Source organism: Tauraco erythrolophus, chromosome 18 (assembly GCF_009769465.1).
Source record: "Tauraco erythrolophus isolate bTauEry1 chromosome 18, bTauEry1.pri, whole genome shotgun sequence".
Taxonomy (NCBI): domain Eukaryota; kingdom Metazoa; phylum Chordata; class Aves; order Musophagiformes; family Musophagidae; genus Tauraco; species Tauraco erythrolophus.
This window is the reverse complement of record NC_141482.1, coordinates 8440802-8458390: the sequence shown is the minus strand read 5'-3', so window position 1 is coordinate 8458390 and position 17589 is coordinate 8440802.

Below are 17589 nucleotides of genomic sequence, written 5' to 3'. Positions count from 1 at the left end.
AGTGTGTCTGTGAAAGGTCACTGAGTTTGTCTGATGTTGTCATGTTTTTGTATCTTCCTGTTTGTGGTACTTAAAAATAACCAGAGACTGGCTATGGAAACTAAGAAGTTCCTCCTGAGAAGCACAGAAGCGGGCCAGGCTCTGCCCTCGGTTATGGCAGTGCAAATGTCAGCCAATGCCACTGGCTTCAGCATTAGCCATAGCCTTGATTCAGTGGAGTTTTTCCAGATTTACATCAATTAAGCTGAGAGCATGAAGAAGAGATGAGATTTGAATCTGACTGTCCTAATAATTCTGATGGAGTTGGGATAAGCATCAAAATTCAGGCTCTTATTTTAATGCAGTGACCTGACGATGCCCAGGCAAAGCTCTCACCTTCAGGGGAGTGTTTCCTGGGCCAAAACAGAAGGGTCAAGTCTTTCATATCCCACTGGGTTTTGGAATTTCTATTTTCAGTCCCAGACAAAATCAGATTTAAAAAAAAAATATGGGGGAATGAAAAACCTAAATGTACACGTTCAGAAAGGGACCGGGTTTGTACTTGGTTATGGTAAAGCCCATCCATGTACCTGCTTATTTAATGATCTTCCCTGCTCCTTTATAGCTGTACTGCCACATAAATTGAATAAAAAGTCCATGAGATAAGTGTGCATCCTGAAGCTATCTCATGGCCTGTTGAAGTTTAGCATGACAAAGAGCTTCAGACCAGCTCTGTAGCCCTGCACAAACATTTTGTTTTGAATCCGCCCAGCAGTCTGGTCAGTGACTGTGTTTTTTTCCAAAAATGGAGTTTGGATCCCTGTTTCTTTTGTTTGCTTGTGTGATTTTCTTATATGCCCACCATGCTAGCCAGTAAACCCGAAACAGAATTAATTTGAGAAAACACATGTTTCAGAAAGTCCAGATTCCACCCAAATGAATAGAATAACCAGCAGACACTGTTTTACATGTGATTATGTATCGGCAAGACCCATTTACACATGAAAGTATTAAAACTGGGTGGGATTTTTCTTTTTTTTGAAAGCAGTTAATGCAGTAGCCCACCATATCTATCATCAATGATCACATAAATCCCTTCAAAAGGCGCCTTCCATATCAGTAAGTGTGTTTGAGCAAAGTCAACAAAACCATAGAAAGCTTCTTAGTCAGACCAGTCTTAAATTCGCCCAGCAAGTAGCCCTTCCACGCCACGACAGAAACGACCCAAATACCAACCAGCCCCTCAAAGAAGAGATGTTTATTTGCCAGCGTGAGTTTTGCACCCCATGCTGATCAGATTTAGCTCTTGCACTGAAACTTTGTCTTGGCCAGACAAAGGAAACCTTAGGAAAACTGAAAGTCTCCATTCAGGACGTGTATCCCCTTTGTTGCTGGTGTTACACAAATAAGTGTCCTTTGACACCAATGGTAGGGTGCCACAAGTGTTCCTATCTGTAAATACTACTCAGAATTTTATTTTGCTTGATTCTGGCTTCATTGCACAAGAAGTCTTCAGTTTAGAGGCTTAGAAGAGAAAGCTTCATTTTTCTTTTTAACTAGAAATAATACTATTGATATCTGTAGGACTGAACAAGGCTTAGCCTTTGACATTTTTAAAGGGATCTTTTCAAGACTGTAGCGACACTACCTTCAAAAAATAATAATCAAGCTGGCCTCAGCACAAAGACCCACCCAAACTAGAGTCTTGTGGAAGCCAGGCAGCCAAATTGGCGTGAAATGCCACAGTCTTTGCTGCTCTAAGTAAAAGCCAATTGAGGTCAATGGAGCTGTGCCCCATTTAGCCCAGTAAAGAATTTGGACCCATGTCCGTAAAAGCTAATGGAAAACTAAAGGCTCTGCGTGACCTCAGGGATGGGGGTGTCTGCCCACAGCACCTACCAAGGAAACCAGAGGGGTGAGGGAATGGGAAGCAGAGACAGGTCAGTGAAAGCCTGGGAGAGAAGGATGATAATCACATTGTCCTGATTTTGGCCGAGCATCCCTCCATGTCAGCTCACTCCATGGGCTTGATGCCGCAAGTGGTGTCCCAAAGTCACAGGTGACTGATCCTACAGCAGGACCACAAGTTCAGTCACACGGTTCAACATTCTCAGCCCTCGGTCCGGGGACTTACTGATGCTGGGAGGACACTCTCGGCAGGTGGGCCATTGATTACCTTTGATTGTGTCACAACCTCTGGTCCTATTGGTATTCTACATTTCTAGAACTCACCAGTTCTTCTCTCCTCTCTATATTTCATTTAGGAGCTCTGCCCATTATGCCTCTCCTTCCTTTTATGTTTCACCGCCCCTAAGTACTATTAGCCATACATGGGCTCATGCGATCACTGGGATTTATTTTATTTATAGCAGTTTTGTTGGCTTGTGGCAAAGACAGGGAATATTTTTTTTTTCTTCCTGGCTTTTTAGTGGTGGGTGCAGAAAATTGCTTTGGCATTGACGCATTCCCCTCTGGTGCATTTCGGGGGAAGGGTGGGGGGAGCAGCATCTCCATGTTACTTTGAAGCCATGATACTGCAATCAGAAAGGCCAGCCACAGCTACCAACAAAACTCGCTTTCCAACTTGATCAACATTAAAAAATATACCCCAACTTACTGCAGCAGAATCCTGCTTTTTAATCAGGCTGGTGAAGCAGCTCCTGAATGGGGAGAAAACACTTACTGAGGCACTGTTGCATGCGCTGTTCGATAACTCCCCGCCCGCGGAAGGACACCAGGGCGGTCGTCACTCTGCTGCACATCGCGGCTGCGCAGCGTGTCGCAGGGCTGGGGAACAGCCTCGGGTCTTCCTTCTCCACAAGCACAGGATGGCGGCTGACCCTGCAAGGGCTTTCCAGTGAAACTTCCATAGGGCAGCGGTGAGCAGCTCCAGTCATTAAAGGATGAGAAAGCAGGGGGTTCCCTTTAAAAGAAAAATGTGATAGTTAACAGCAAATGAAAACTGGAAAAATGTATGTTTCCTGTGGCTTTGCTAGTACATGTGGATTGATTTGCTTTTGTATCAGGAAATTGAAACAGACTGTGACCAGCTTGAGAAAAGCCAAAACATATGACAAGTATCTCCACTGCCTTGCATTTCAGTTATTTTTTTAACCTGCGTAATGGGGACACAATGGGGAATCCAGTGCAGTGTGTCTGTAACAAAGGGCAGTGCTTCGTGCCTCTGCCCTACAGCCCAGCAGATCTTGCACGTCTTGCACAAGCTCTTTGTTGGGTTCTGTTGGACAGACCCAAGGGGCAATGTGTCAGCAGATGTTTTCTCCCCATTTAAGCAATGTTTCAATACTCTGGCACTTTGGGGTGATTACAACAACATTAGCCATATACTAGTGTACTTAGAGTCTTACATTTTTTGTAACTTTGAGTTAGTCATTCTTTGTTGAAGTTTATTGACCTCTCCAGTTGTTTCCGTAAACAAATTATTAAAAAAAAAAAATCAGTGTCTTTATATGCATGTAGTAGTATGAAACTGTGATCAATGTGTGACATTCAGAAACTGTACTGTCTTGTAAAATATGTCCAAATGTCTAAGGATTTTAAAGCAATGGTCCCTTACTACAGACTACAGAAATAAATAAAAAGGTATGGATAAAACCAAAGCCTTTATTTGCTCTGTTTCATGGTCATATATATACTGGCCAAAAAGTATAACCACCATCAGCTGGCACTGAGTTTCTGCTGTAGCTCATTGCAGTTGACAGCAGGTTTAGACATATGTTATTTGTTCACAGGTAAGGCCGTGATTCAGGAAAGCAGTGCCGAGCTTGACACCTCCTGGTTTAAGTCTGACGGATTCAGTGCATAAACCTGTGGGCTTCAGTCCTCACCCTCCATGGACAAAATCTACCCGAGTCTCCTGTAGCCAGGGGCGGGCTCAGGGAGCGGGGCCTCTCCCAGAAAGGCCAGCCACAGCTACCAACAAAACTCGCTTTCCAACTTGATCAACATTAAAAAATATACCCCAACTTACTGCAGCAGAATCCTGCTTTTTAATCAGGCTGGTGAAGCAGCTCCTGAATGGGGAGAAAACACTTACTGAGGCACCCTGGTTCATGGACCAGGGATGCGCGGCACACGGGGAGATCCCTGTCACACACACAGCGCCTGGAAATCCGCATCTCCATCGTGCAACCATGCAGATGCAGAACCAGGCACAGATGGGAGAACAGCCAAGGTTTGGAGACAAAGAGCTTTGGGTGTGAAAACGAGACAAACAGGCTGCTTTTGCTGCTGCTTGCAGCAAAAACTTGGACTTTCTGCTAGAGCCACTGTGGTTTTCTTCTCCACTAGGTTAAGCAGTGGGTTGGTTAAATTATGCACATCATCAGAGCAAAGATAATTTAAACTGCTCAGAATATTTTCTCTGAGTTGATTACATCACAATTTCTTTATACTGGAATGCAGTTTCTATAAGAGCCTTCAAAGCTTTAATCAAGCCCCCGATTTATGGAGACGTTAATTTGTGACCATTTAAAAATGTAAAGAGAACAAATAAGCACGTGTTTCTACCCGGACCAACAGTGGAGTGTTTCATAACAAGCAGTGACAATGACATCTAATGAGATTAAGGCACTGAAGTTTATAAACGAAGGACTAGAAAGTGGAGAAATTCCTATAACATATGTCTGCCTCTTCCACTTTCTGCTAATGATTTTTCCTGTTATTTGCCTGCCAGCCTGAGCATGCAAGATCCTGAATTATAATCCAGTATCTGTAATTATACTGTGCAAGGAGGTTTTTCTCTATGAATTGATTTATTTTATCAAGCCAATTAAAATAATGCCTATTTCCTGAGGCGTTGTGGTTCATTATCGCTTGCGAAATCTATAGATATTAAATATTTTTCTCATACTTAAAATATACTACAGAAACTTTGCTTTGCATAGACCCTCCACTTCACATTCCCTCAGCCCTCTTACTCACGTGTGCTTTATGCCAAGCCAATGCACTCGCAGGTTAAACTAAACCACGAGGCAGAAGCGCCATGCAGAAAGCAGGATCCAGCCCATGCACTGGTGGCAGCTCGGCTGGTACCAGGGCCAACATCAGTAGATTCACTTTTCTACCAACAACATAAAGCTCTTTCCAGACTTTATACAGATTAATGAAATGCAGCAGCTTTTTCACTTTTCTAGTCTCCTCTCCTTCATCTCCTCCAGCCCACATCCTTGGGCAATCTCTCCTCTCTGACTCCGTCAGCTGTAACTGCACTATCTCTTCCTTTCCACCTGGATGGATTTTCCTGTGATTTGTCTTGTTTAGGCTAAACTAGGCAGCTTTTTTTTGTTACACACCATCCTCTGATCCTACAAAACCACCGAATCTGTTTTCGGAACACCCAGAACGAGCTGATGTCTGTCTTGCACCGAGCCAGGTGACAGCCAGTGATACCAAAGGTTAGTCAAACAAAACCATCTGGCGAGGGAGCGCACCCCTCGAGTCAGGGCACAAAAGCCCCAGCAACCCCCCTGTGCACTGGTGGGGCTCATCCAGCTCTTTCCCATCACCCCACAGGGCAGAGGGAGCCAAGAAGAGCAGCATGGCTGCAGAGCACATCGCCCGGAGCACGGCAGCCCTCGCTGGTGCCTGGGCACTCCTTGCTGTGTCTGCAGCAGCTGCCTCCACGGCCTGATGTCACAGTGCTGCGTAGTGCTTTACATCATGCAATTAAACACTAATATTAAATACGTACTAGGGAACGATCTGGCAAGTAAGTGCCATGCTCTGTTTGGCCACGAGCACTTTATTGTGTTACTTTTAATTCTCTCTTTAATAAACCCAGTGGAGTTTTTCCAGAGTTTGACTTGGCGTGCAGGGCGGGAGGTTGGGCTGCTGAAAGTACAGATGGTTCAGCACGGCCCTTGCTCCTAGAGATGCTGCTGCCTTCTCCAGGGATGTTTCTGCTCCCGTGTAATGTCATATTGTGTCACCAAAACCAAGAAGTATGTTCAGGCATTTCAGCACAGATGAACACTAGAAAAAGTTCACATTTTCAATATATTTTGATCATTTCAGAAGAGTCAGTAACAGTTTAAATAACTCACAAGTTTTTTGTAGCAAAAATCTCTGCTTAAAAAACATGGATTAGATTCTTCCATACTGTCTCTTTCCACTTACTTATCTTCCCTCCTACTTTCCATAAGGAAATTGAGCTACTAAGAGATGCAACATCATTATTACTCAGCAAGTAAGAGCATTTAGTGGTAACTTTGCCCCAGAGTGTCTTCTGCAACCATCCAAGCAGAACCTGAGACTAATGTGTCACAGCAATGAAAGCTTGTGGTTTCTGGTTAGAAACACAAGCACCGAGCATTAACCTTAGCTTTGGAAAATAAGAGCAAATTGGCACAACATTGCATCATACAATTTAATCCCTATATAATTAAACAACGAACCTACATCTCTCATCTAAAGGTAGGCTTATGTTTTGCTATACTCAGTGTTATTTTTGTAATGTTGTTAACAATAATTGAAGCTAAAATGAATTGGTCTATGTGCTGAACAGAAAAAATACATAATGTAAAATGCTTTTTTCATGTTTTAATGGTAATTACTCTTAAAATTAACTGCACAGTGACGCAGCTTCTAGTACTCTCCCGAACAGTGGAGAAGTGAACACCAGGGGACAGTCAGATGAAGATTGGTCCAGGCATGAGAAAGTGTAAATTTAAATTATTTAACAAAAATTACTTCCCAGAGATGTTCATGGTCCAGTTTTACTCCTCCTTACAGGTAGATTTAGCCAGATGATACAATAAATTGGAGACATGAAACAGGCAAAGCCAAAAATGCCTTAAAAAATTGTCTCCGAAGTGCCGGAATCTGAGGTGGAGTGTGTCAAACACCTACGATGCTACACAAGCGCAAACTTACCTTCTGAGCCTCAGGTACCATTTAGTGCTTTTGTGGCCATGCAGAAACTGCTGCCTTTCATTGCTGTGACCGCATCCCAGCCAATACAGTGTGGACAATTCCAGGCGTCCAGCTGAGCCAGAGGAAGGTAACCGCAGCCATGGCAAGAAGGAGAGGGGACCACAGGGTTTACCACCCCAAACTGGGAGCCCCAGACCCCTGCACTCCCAGCACGGCACTGTAGGCAACATTATGCAAGAAACAACTCCCAAGAGAGTCTGTATCTCTCTCCCAAGGCTTGGTTAAAGCATGAGAAGATGACCTCTTCTCTAACCTTCAAGGCAGATGTCCAATCTTGTACAATGGTAATGAGGGGCTGGGAAAGGCATGCCACTCCTGCTGTGGTTAGGTCAACTCATTTGCATCATTATGCAAATGTGCAATCTGCTTGTCGTTAGGACCCAAGTACTACCCTGGGCCATACACAGGGCCCTGTTCTGCCTTCAAGAGGACAGTGGCTCTCTGGCCTCACATCAGCTGTGCACTGCCCAGCCCTCTAATGGGCAGGTCTGGATGTCCCAGCAGCTCCAAAGAGCTTAAACGCACTAAAAGGCAACTAAATAGCAAAGCAAATCACAGTACAAGACAAAGAATAAATAAATTGGAAGGCATATAAACCCTTTGGCTAATAATATAAAGCAAAAATGATTCATTCTCCTCCACAAACAGAGTGGAGATCTAAGACTTCTTTCCCTTACCTAGCTCAGCTGGTCAGCACTGGCTATTTGGGGAAGATCTGATATGTCATAGCAACTACATCCAAGCTGCTAAGTACAAGCTCAAAGCAAATAATGTGACCATAGCTCTAACTCTGTTTTGTTCTGTTTTGGACAAAACTCTGTTTTGTTCTCTTTGGGATTTTTTATGATTAGTCATTAAAAACCATGAGGCTGTTGGAAGACAGGTATTAAGTGCTATCTAATAGTATACAAAGAATCTGACCACTTTCTCAAGGTCTAATTCACCAGAAGAATCTGTGGTTTTCTCTATTTATTTGTTTTTCACATCAGCAATATTGGTTTCCACTAACATTTTCTAGCAAATAAATATTATTGAGGCATTTCAGTATGGAGTAGGATGGCTGCGTGGAAAAAGCAGACCACCAGCTGCTCCACTGGGAACCCAGCAAAAAGGAACAGTTGATTTCCTATTAATATAAATGAGCTTGTTGGCTGAGTTGACTTCAGAGAGAGTTCAGCAGTTCAGAGCCTCTATTCCAGGAAATATAGAATTTACATAAGCAAAATTAAGAGAAAGTGAAGGAAGGATTTTGCAAGGGCCTGTTTCCTGACTAAATGCTTTTGATATTCTGGTGTCAGGGTGGATTAACAGACGCTGAGATGGGATACTCTGCTGACTGGACCATACCCAGAGATGTAGGAAGATTTTATAGACATATTAGGGTACTTAAAGAGGATTTCTAGGACACCAAACATCCCATCCTGCATTGCGGTTTTGTTAATATATGCCTACATCATAAATAGTTAGTGCAATTGATACTCTCATAGGGTTCCAGAATAAACTCGCAGAACAGCATCTTTTGGACTTTATTATGTAAAGAAAAAAACCTTAAGGATGGGCAGCCATTTCCACCAGTATTGCTGTTACGAGCTTCTAGGATGCTTTGATGGCCTCAGCATAATGGTGAGAATGCCTGAGATCTGGTCCTCTATTTAATTCTGACCCTTTGTTCCTGAGCACCTTTCAATGAGGAGAAAACACATATCTGTTTCAAGTCATTTATTAACATTAGTTAGTGAGCTGAGAACTATATAGTGTATTCAGGAAGATAATTAAGAGTGCCGTGCCAGGTAGGATTATAGTTTCATGGAAAAGACTGTTCACAGCGAAAAAGAATAAACAAAAATACTTTAATTTTGCCATCTCTCTCGTCATTCAGGAATTATTTTTCTGATTTTATTCCCTAGCCCTTTTGTCAGGGAATAAAATCAGAAATCTCTTGCTCTTGTTCAATTGCTCTTTCTCATCCTGCTCCCAGAACATGCACCCCGTTCCTTAAACAGACACCTTGCCCTCCTATAAATAGTATGCTTCAGTACACACTGTGCAGTTCACCTGCAAAGCAACACCGCTACTGACTGCAGAGCTCTATGGGAAGAAAAGATTGCTCTGACAGCAAATCGAGCATGTGGAAGCTGGAAAGCACCAGGACAGCAGCTGTGCCTTCGCCTGCAGTTCCAGCACCGGGCATGGCTGGGGGCAGCCTGCGGCAGCCGTGCTCCAGCACAATGCCTGAGCAGAGGGATGACGCTGCAAGAATTGCACAGGAAACACAGACGGGATGTTTTCTGAAATCCAAGCTTTGTATTTTGCAAGTTAAATAACACCCAAATGGGTAGGAGTGGGTGTTTTTTCCCCACACTGGTCACACAGAGCTGCCCATGAGCCCCTGTTCAGAAGAGTTTCCCTTCCACAGCCACTGTCCCAGCCGGTTCTGAGCCCGGCTTCCCCCCAGCGCTTGCCGAGAGCACACGATGCACATTCTTTAGCCTTTTCACAGTCTCAGGACTCTGAGAGACCGTGCATTTGCTTTGCCACCTCGGCAGGGAAGAGCATTACCCAGCGTAGCCGCAACACTGCCTGGTCTTCCCAGCTCGGGGAGCGAGTGGAGCCCTGGCACGCCAGGCACGCTCGTCACCCCACGCTTGGCTCTCCTCACCCACCCCAGTCCACAGCAGCGGCCATGAATGGCACTGAGACAACCTCCCGGCACACTCACCCCTCCGAGCCGGTGCCTGGTCCCCGTGCATGGTGAAAAGTTTCAAACTCTGTTTCACAGATGAGGAATTTCGCAGCCGAGAGGTACCGGCTGCCTGCCCAGCTCATGGCAACACTCACTGCTTCTGAAATTAACTTCTAAGTGGCCAAAACAGGGGTGTGAGTGACCCCAAAGACACTGGGTGTTGATGCTAGGAGGGGCTGGGGGTATTCCCAGGAATAGGATGAAAAACTTCCAACTCCCAGGTTGCTGTCTCACATAGTAAGCATCCTTCAAGGGGGTGAGGGGGAACCTAAAACCCCCTGTACTGGAATAGCAAGCCCACAGTCTGCACATATTAAGTCTATCTATCTCCCCTATTGTATCCCCCTTATTTGCCCTCCCTTTGGAGAAGAACCTCTCAAAAACTTTGCAAAAGCTTTTTTCAGTATCATTGAAACAAGAATTTTCTCCACTATGGGTGAAAAAGCTGGGTGCCTCTCTTTTCCTGGCTGTTACTCAAGGTATAAGATCCATATCCCTAACACAAACCATGCTGGGACTTCTAATTGGGTTTTCCTCCCACTGTAACTCCCTCTACCATCTGTTTCTCTTTTTCTCTCGGATGACACATCCCTCAGTCACTGAGCAGTGCCACTGGAATGCCAACCCAGCGCTGGAGACCCAGCCAGCACCTTCCCTCCCCACCATGCCCCCCATGGCCACCAGGCTCAGCTCTAGGCGTGAGCTGGGCTTCCAAATCACCACCTTCCAATCTGGGGACAGGAGGGGATCAGACACGGGTGGACTGGGGTGTCCAGATGCTCCTGGCTGGGGTTTAGCTCCAGCTTGGCAGCAAGGTTTCGTTGAAGAGGAAGCAGAAACCCCAGAGCCTCTGAAGTCCAGAGTAAAACTTCCATTACTCTCATCTGAGTTGGGGTTCCACTCTGCATTTTTAATAGCAGCAGAGCTGTTTAACCTATGACACAACTGATTTTTCTGTTTAGCTTGAAATCACCGCTATGCTTGCAGCAACCAGCAACTCCTCACATCCCCAGCGCCCATGAAGGGCTCTGGAGCCTCTCTGCGGAGATAATCGGTTGCCCCAGGCTTCAATAGGTTCCGGCCACTGTTTTCCACTGCTGCATCTAAGGAGATTACTAAACTGTCAGAAACATGGCTACTTCTTCTGGCCTCTTTCCAGGCCCCCAGTCATGTTAGAGTTGAGCTACTGCAAATGAAAATACATTAGAATTTTAAATCAGTACATAAGCGATGCTTGCTCATTGGGAAACTTGAAGTTAATGTTGCCTGCAGCTATTACTAGTGTTTTCAGAAATAATTCATTAGCTGCAAAAATCTTCTTTCATGTCTCAGGAGATGAAACAAAAAATTAGCTATTTCACTTTTCTTGCTAATTTCTTCCTTTCAGTCTCCTTTTTCTGCAGCACCCTCCCCTTTCCAGGTTGCAAAGTTGGGACATGAAGTCTTAAAGATAGAGACCATGGAGACACATTTCAGATGAGCTCTTGGCCAGATACCATAAGATGGTCCCTTCCGCTAGTTCCCCTAGTAACACTTTACTCGTTTATTGGCTTTTCTGAGCAGGGTATCTTGAACTGTCAGTCCCCACCTAACAGAGGAGCAGTAGATCATTTTCAGTGGTGGCCACTGGCTCACCACCTCACCGTATCTCAGCAGCTGAATACAAAAAGGCTGCTTGGATCAGCCAGTCTATTCTGCTAAAGCCAAGGCAGAGCCCCCTGGCACAGCGTAGCCCTAAGCCACAGGGGACCGAGGTAGAGGGACGACTTTCACCTGCAGTAACTCTAATAACTCCATTTTTCATGGAGTGGGGAAGACCAAAGAAGATTATTTTCTCTCTGCACTTCAGCTCCTCTGCTTTTGATCCCAGAAGAAAAGCAACACAAGTAAACGAACGAGAAAGCAAGAGAGAGGTTTTTAGATTTTCTTTCAAAGAAAATACACTGAGAGTTGAAGTCAAGTCCTACTAGTTACTCCACCAAAAACGTTCAGTTCAACCTCATAATGTCTGAGGAACATGAAACTAACTGTCTTGCGTTGCAATTTCAGGTCTCTGAAAAATTGAAGGTCTTTCTGAAAGTCTTGAAGAGCACCAAAGAGCTCTGTGCTGGACTAACTACGCAGGTTGCTATCTACAAGCCTGGATGAACCTCCCTCTTTCTGCACAGAAGGGACACAGCTTTCTGAAGCCATCCCCATCTAAGCAAGAGAGGGAAACAGCCACACTGAGTCCAACAAAGAGAGTATGTTTTCACCCAGCTGCCTCTCATACATATCTCAGCTTTGCTGACAGATTCAAGGAACATCCTTTCTCCCAGGACATGGGGTTGCTTTAACACCTAAACAAAGCAAGACAAAGATGTAAGCCATTTGCTTGTTGTCCTGGGGAACATGTGATGGAACTGCTCATCCTCAGCAAAACTAGTACCCTCGATGCCATCTGCAGACAGCGTTGTGTGCTGCTTTGTGCACCCATCATCTCTCCATCTCGGTGGGGAGGCAGCACGGGGGGTTGCAGACCCGGCAAAGATGAGAGCCTCTGCTCTTCTTTGGTGGGTGCCCACCCACACGCTGAAGCGCTCCTGAATTCGAGCTGCCTGGCTCGCCCTGTCCCATCCCGTCCCAGCTCTGCGAGCTGCTTCACGCTCCCGTTTCTCCTCCAGCCTTGGCAGCTGTGTCAGGTGGCATCCCGAAGGGAACTCATTTTTTCTCCTTAGCAGTTTGACACTGAAATTAGATTGGGTTCAATTGCTGGGACATTACCACCTGTGCTAATAGGTAAAATTGCTTTCAAAGATAGACTGCAGTGTTTTGAATTTGGAGAAAGATTGCTGTCCCTTTTAATTACATTTTCTGTCCATAATGAGACAATTATAAGCATTTCAATAGCTCACAGTCATCGGCTTTCCACTGTATTAAAGCGCAGGAGAAAAAGGCTGCCCCACCTCCCCTCTTCTCTTTCCCATCCCACCCACTAATTTCTTTGAGCAATTCACAAGTGTGTCATGTATACTCGTCTCCATTCTGGCAGAGATCCTAGCAGCACTTGGATTGCCCAAAGCATTCTCATGTATCCATTGCACTGCTCCAGCTGTTGCGCTTGAGGACCAAACTCCAGTTTCAGTTACCTTCGGAGGGCAGCACGTGCACAAAGAACAGCAGCGTCCCACCTTCTCACCCCTCTTTTTCACTTAAAGTATATATATTTACTAATCAGGAGTGCTGAAATCAAAGGTTTCTTTCATATATATGGAGACAGAGAGAACCTTGTCTCAGAAGTAAAATACTGGAGGAACAAGAAGCTGCCACACCAGACCAACACCAGGCTCTCCACTCCGGTGGTCTTCTCACAAAGGTCAGTAGCTTCAGTGCTAAAAATGTAATTGGAAAATGAACTGTTAGCTCAAGTTAGTGCTCTATGGTATCTGAGGACTGGATGGCTGATTCCTTCCAGATAGAAATCCTTTCAGCTCTTGAAACCCGAGCCTTTTAATCTCAAGCAACATCAAATGTTATTATTGTAAGATTGCATGGCACTGCAAACAAATATTGCATTTAACAGCCCAGTGTAATGAAGTACAATTCTCTGGTCAAGAATGAAAGTTTATTTAAGGCAATATAAAATTATTGCCATTAATCCAGGGTTCTTGTACCCTACAAACTGCCATTGTAAGCAGGATAAATGTAAAGGCCCCCCTACACGCAGGCTGCCGTGACATCTCTTTGCAGAGTCACAGGGCATCTTACATCAGCAATGAAAATACTCCTGATTCCCATGGGTCCACCTCAAAGACCGCAGTTAATCGGGCCCACCTGAACACATGGCAGGGAATTGTTTTCCACAGTAGTCATGAAGCCTTTGCAGAAAGACTGAGAAATTCAGAGGAGGAGGAGAGTTTCAGGTGCAAAGCTGTAATAAGAAGCATTATTAACATGGAGAGACATAAGAACCTTGAAGAGCAAGAGCTGATGAGTGTCTTCTCTGTGTCAGCCCAAAGGCTGAGCCCCTTTCCTCAGCCCCAGGGTTTCCAAAGGCCAAACCAGCCCTTGAGACATCGCAGCATAACCCAATATATCCCCAGCGACCCCCCGGGTCTCGCAGCACCTCCCTAAGGGTGGGGACGGCAGCCAAGTGTACAAAAGGGAAAATAAGTACTTGTTGGCTGGATGCTACCAGCTGTTTTGGAGGTGGAATATATTGAAATATTAAGGACTGCAGCTGTCTGGTTACAGCAGGTTGAATGGCCCCACATCAGGTGCCCAGAGCAGAAAGAAACTCTTCTAGGAAAGCAGCTACAGCGAGCAGTGAGACCTTCAAAGGGATGTGGGACTGCTTTACATGTGGTACACATAAATACATATATGTGTATGGCCATGTGGGCTGATGCTAGGGAGCACAGAGAAGGGAAAGCAGGAGGGACAGTGAGAACAAGGCCAAGCACTAAGCTTGGGAGTGGGAGCAATCAACGAGTCAGGAGCTCCCAGGATGCTCGCACAGCCCTATGTCACTCTGCCCTCGGAGGTCCCTTGCCCCACGCACCGCTGGGGAAATGTACAGTTTGTGTAGCCACAAATGTGACCTGCACTTGGGATTTCCCCACTGAGATACTCCCAGGATCAGCCTACCTGGCTGTGTGATGCTGAGAGACCGGGAAACAAAGAGCTGGGACTCCTGGAAACAATGAATTTCCAACCACGCTGGAGGGCTCAGCTGATCTTAAAACCAAAATCATCTCCTATACACTTCTCTTTCTGTACAGCTTCTAGAAAATAAGTCTGAAAGATTTGCTGGGTTTCAGAGCTCCTCAGCTACAGCTCTGACACAATGACAGAAACTGCATATTAAACAGTTTCCATCCAAGTGGTGGGGCCTAGACAGTTGTGCAAAACTCTTAACAACACCTTGTCCTTAGGGAAACCTCACTGCGAGCCGGCTAGATCTAGGACTTACCATCTACCCAGTTAAACATGAATCATGGTTGTCTGATTAAAGATGATCTTCCCAGTACGTTTCTTCCTCAACCGTGCTGTTTTGACATACTAGTTCAAGAGCTGTCACTTTAATTATAAGAATGAGTGGTGATGCAGAAAACCAGCAGTAGCAGCAATAACAACAAAAAAATTACAAATCCCCAACTCATAGGGTTTTAATGAGATTAGTGAAGACGGTTGGAGGAGATTGCACGCTATACGCAGGAAGAAACGAGCATGCTGCCTGCATCCGGAGCATCTCGCTGAGGCACTCCGAGCCCTTCACAAAAATGGTAAAGTTTACACCTCTCCTTTGACGGCTGAGAAGAGGAGATGGAGAGGAGAAGAGCTGCAGTCTTGAGGGTGTGAGGAGGCCAGGAGCAGAACCAGGAATCAGGGTCCAGGTCTCTCCCATGCTGCAGCTGGCAGCACTTGTGAGACATTAAAGCACTGAGGCTGACATCAAATTATTGACATTTCCAGCTAAGGCAGCAGGTACTCAAAGTTTTTGGGGGAGGAGTTGTTCTTTTCCAAGGAAATAGCTTCTTACTAGAAATAGATTTTCAATATACATTTTTCCTTCAAACTTCCTTCAAGTTGTTCATGCTTTTGTTTAAGAAAGCCTGCAGAGACACTAAAGGTACCCAGTTTGCGGAACATCTTTCAAGTGGACCCAAGATTGTGCATTCAGGTTGGGAAAAAAAAGGAAGAAAAAAAAAAGCGCCTTGGTTTTGAGGAGCCTTGCGTTTAGCAGGAAATGAAAAACATTCATTTTCACCAACCTTTTTCACTTAGAAAAACACCCTCAATGGCTTCGATCCAATTCTCCTTCCTAAAAAAAGAGGTGAGAAACAGAAACGCTCTGTCCCCGCAGCAAAGCTCTGGGTTTTCATAGCTCACCTCTCGTTAGCCACCATGACCCACCACGTGTATGAGCATCGTGTGACTCCTGTGCCTTCGGGCAGAGAGCACCCAACCAGAGCCACCACCCTGGGACCTGCTACCTCAGTTGATGAGCTGGGGGAAAAAAAACAACAGTGGCCCTCACAGCAAAGAGCTTCTGTCACCAGGGTTCAGGGACAGGGGTTTGAAACCCCCTGCAACTTTGGGATAAACTCTGAGACAATTTATAATCCAGAGCTCATATTCTCCCAATCCTATTTACTAAGGCAATAAGAAATTGCACTTCCCATGGCACCCTGGGCACATTATTATACTACGTAATTTCTTTCTGCAAAAACCCAATTAACTGTACATGTCTGTGCCCGTTCTGCCAACTACATCATTTTATAATTTCAGAACAGCAGCGCAAACTGCTGGGGAGTTATCAGTAAGAACTGCTCTGCAATAATTAATAGATGCAAAGATTAAAAAAAAAAGGAGCAAAATAGGCACACAAATTAACACAGTCAATTATAATGTAGCTATCTGCAGGCCCAGGATCTTGTGTAAAACTAATTTCCTTATTAAGCTTTTCCATCTCCCCTCCTGTGACAGAGGTCAAGGAGGAGACTGAACACGAGCTGGTTTGAGAACAGGTTCTGATTTCTCTCTGTTTGTGGTCAAAGGACAGAGATCCGAGAGCAAGCAGGCGTGATTGTAGTTTGGGATCTTAAACCACCTCTGACCCCCCTCCCCTCTCACCTTTGATCAATAGGTGATGGAGTCACGCTGACAAAAACCTCCTGTAATTGATGTTTCTCTCTTAGCCTAGGCACCTAAAGCCTTTTGTGGATCTGGACATTTTGTACCCTTCCAGACCCCTTGTGAGTCCAGGGTGGACACTATTGGCCCCACCATGTAGTCATCAGTGGCCCCCTTGGAGACTGCTGACTCTGTTGGGCTCCTGCCTGCACAACACTGGCTGCTCCAAGCATGGAAGGCACTTAAATGCCCAGCTTTACCTGACTTGCCTCAGAGCCTTTGGAAAACCCACTCCCACCCAGTTTTGTGCAAAGCCTCTGGTATAAGCAATCAAGATTCTTCCGAGAATGGTGGGGTTTGGTGTAAGATGGGAACATAAAGCAGAATGTAGACTATTAAAGACAAAATTCTGCCCCACTCTAGAAACCTCTGCAACTAATAAGGAGTTTGAACACCTACTTGTCACACTGATTCCACATAAGACATTTTCCTCCAAATTTCAAGTAAACGGCTGCTTCTTCTGATGTCTCAAGCTCCCCCTCAAGACCCCAAACGCACCGAAGTGATAGGCTTTTTAATCAAATCCTGCACACAGCAAGTGAGCAGACAGCCCCAGAGACAGACAGAGGAGGGGCCTCTTCACGTTCATTGGCTTTCAGTTTGGCCCAAGGCTGTATGTTTGTGGAGAGGGTTGAAGGATTTGGCTGGTTTTAAAGACACCTCAGCCTGCCATATACTCTTCCATGAAAGTGAGGCTACTTTCCAGACCAAAAACCGCTTTTGCATATCCATGAGCTAGAAGGAAAACTCTGTATTTATGCTACATCTAATCACTTCTTACCAAAGGTGCACAGAAGTAATAAATCCATTGCAGGCATACAGCATATATAGAAAACTGGATGATCATAATCCTGGAAAATGCATTTGCTTAATTGCACAGCTTCCATGTTTCCCAATAAACGACTTCAATACAGCCATTAAGCCATTTTTACTGAAATGTACCACCATAAAGCAAACATATTTGCCATTGCATTTGCACAATTACAGCTGTTTAATAAACCATTCCCAATACGTAAATGCACCAACCACTCCTGTGTTGTTGCTTTGGAAGCCATTTCTAGGTGCTTGAAACGCCAGACAGAAGCGCATTTGGTGACACAAAACATCATAGAGCACTTCTCACGCGACCTACTAGCAGAGCAGTTCCTCCCCCTGCTCCTGCCCTCCCCTGACTGCCTGTCCCAGCCTGGCATCCTGCTCCCCTTCATGCAGCAGGCAGGGGCACTGCCCCTCACTCC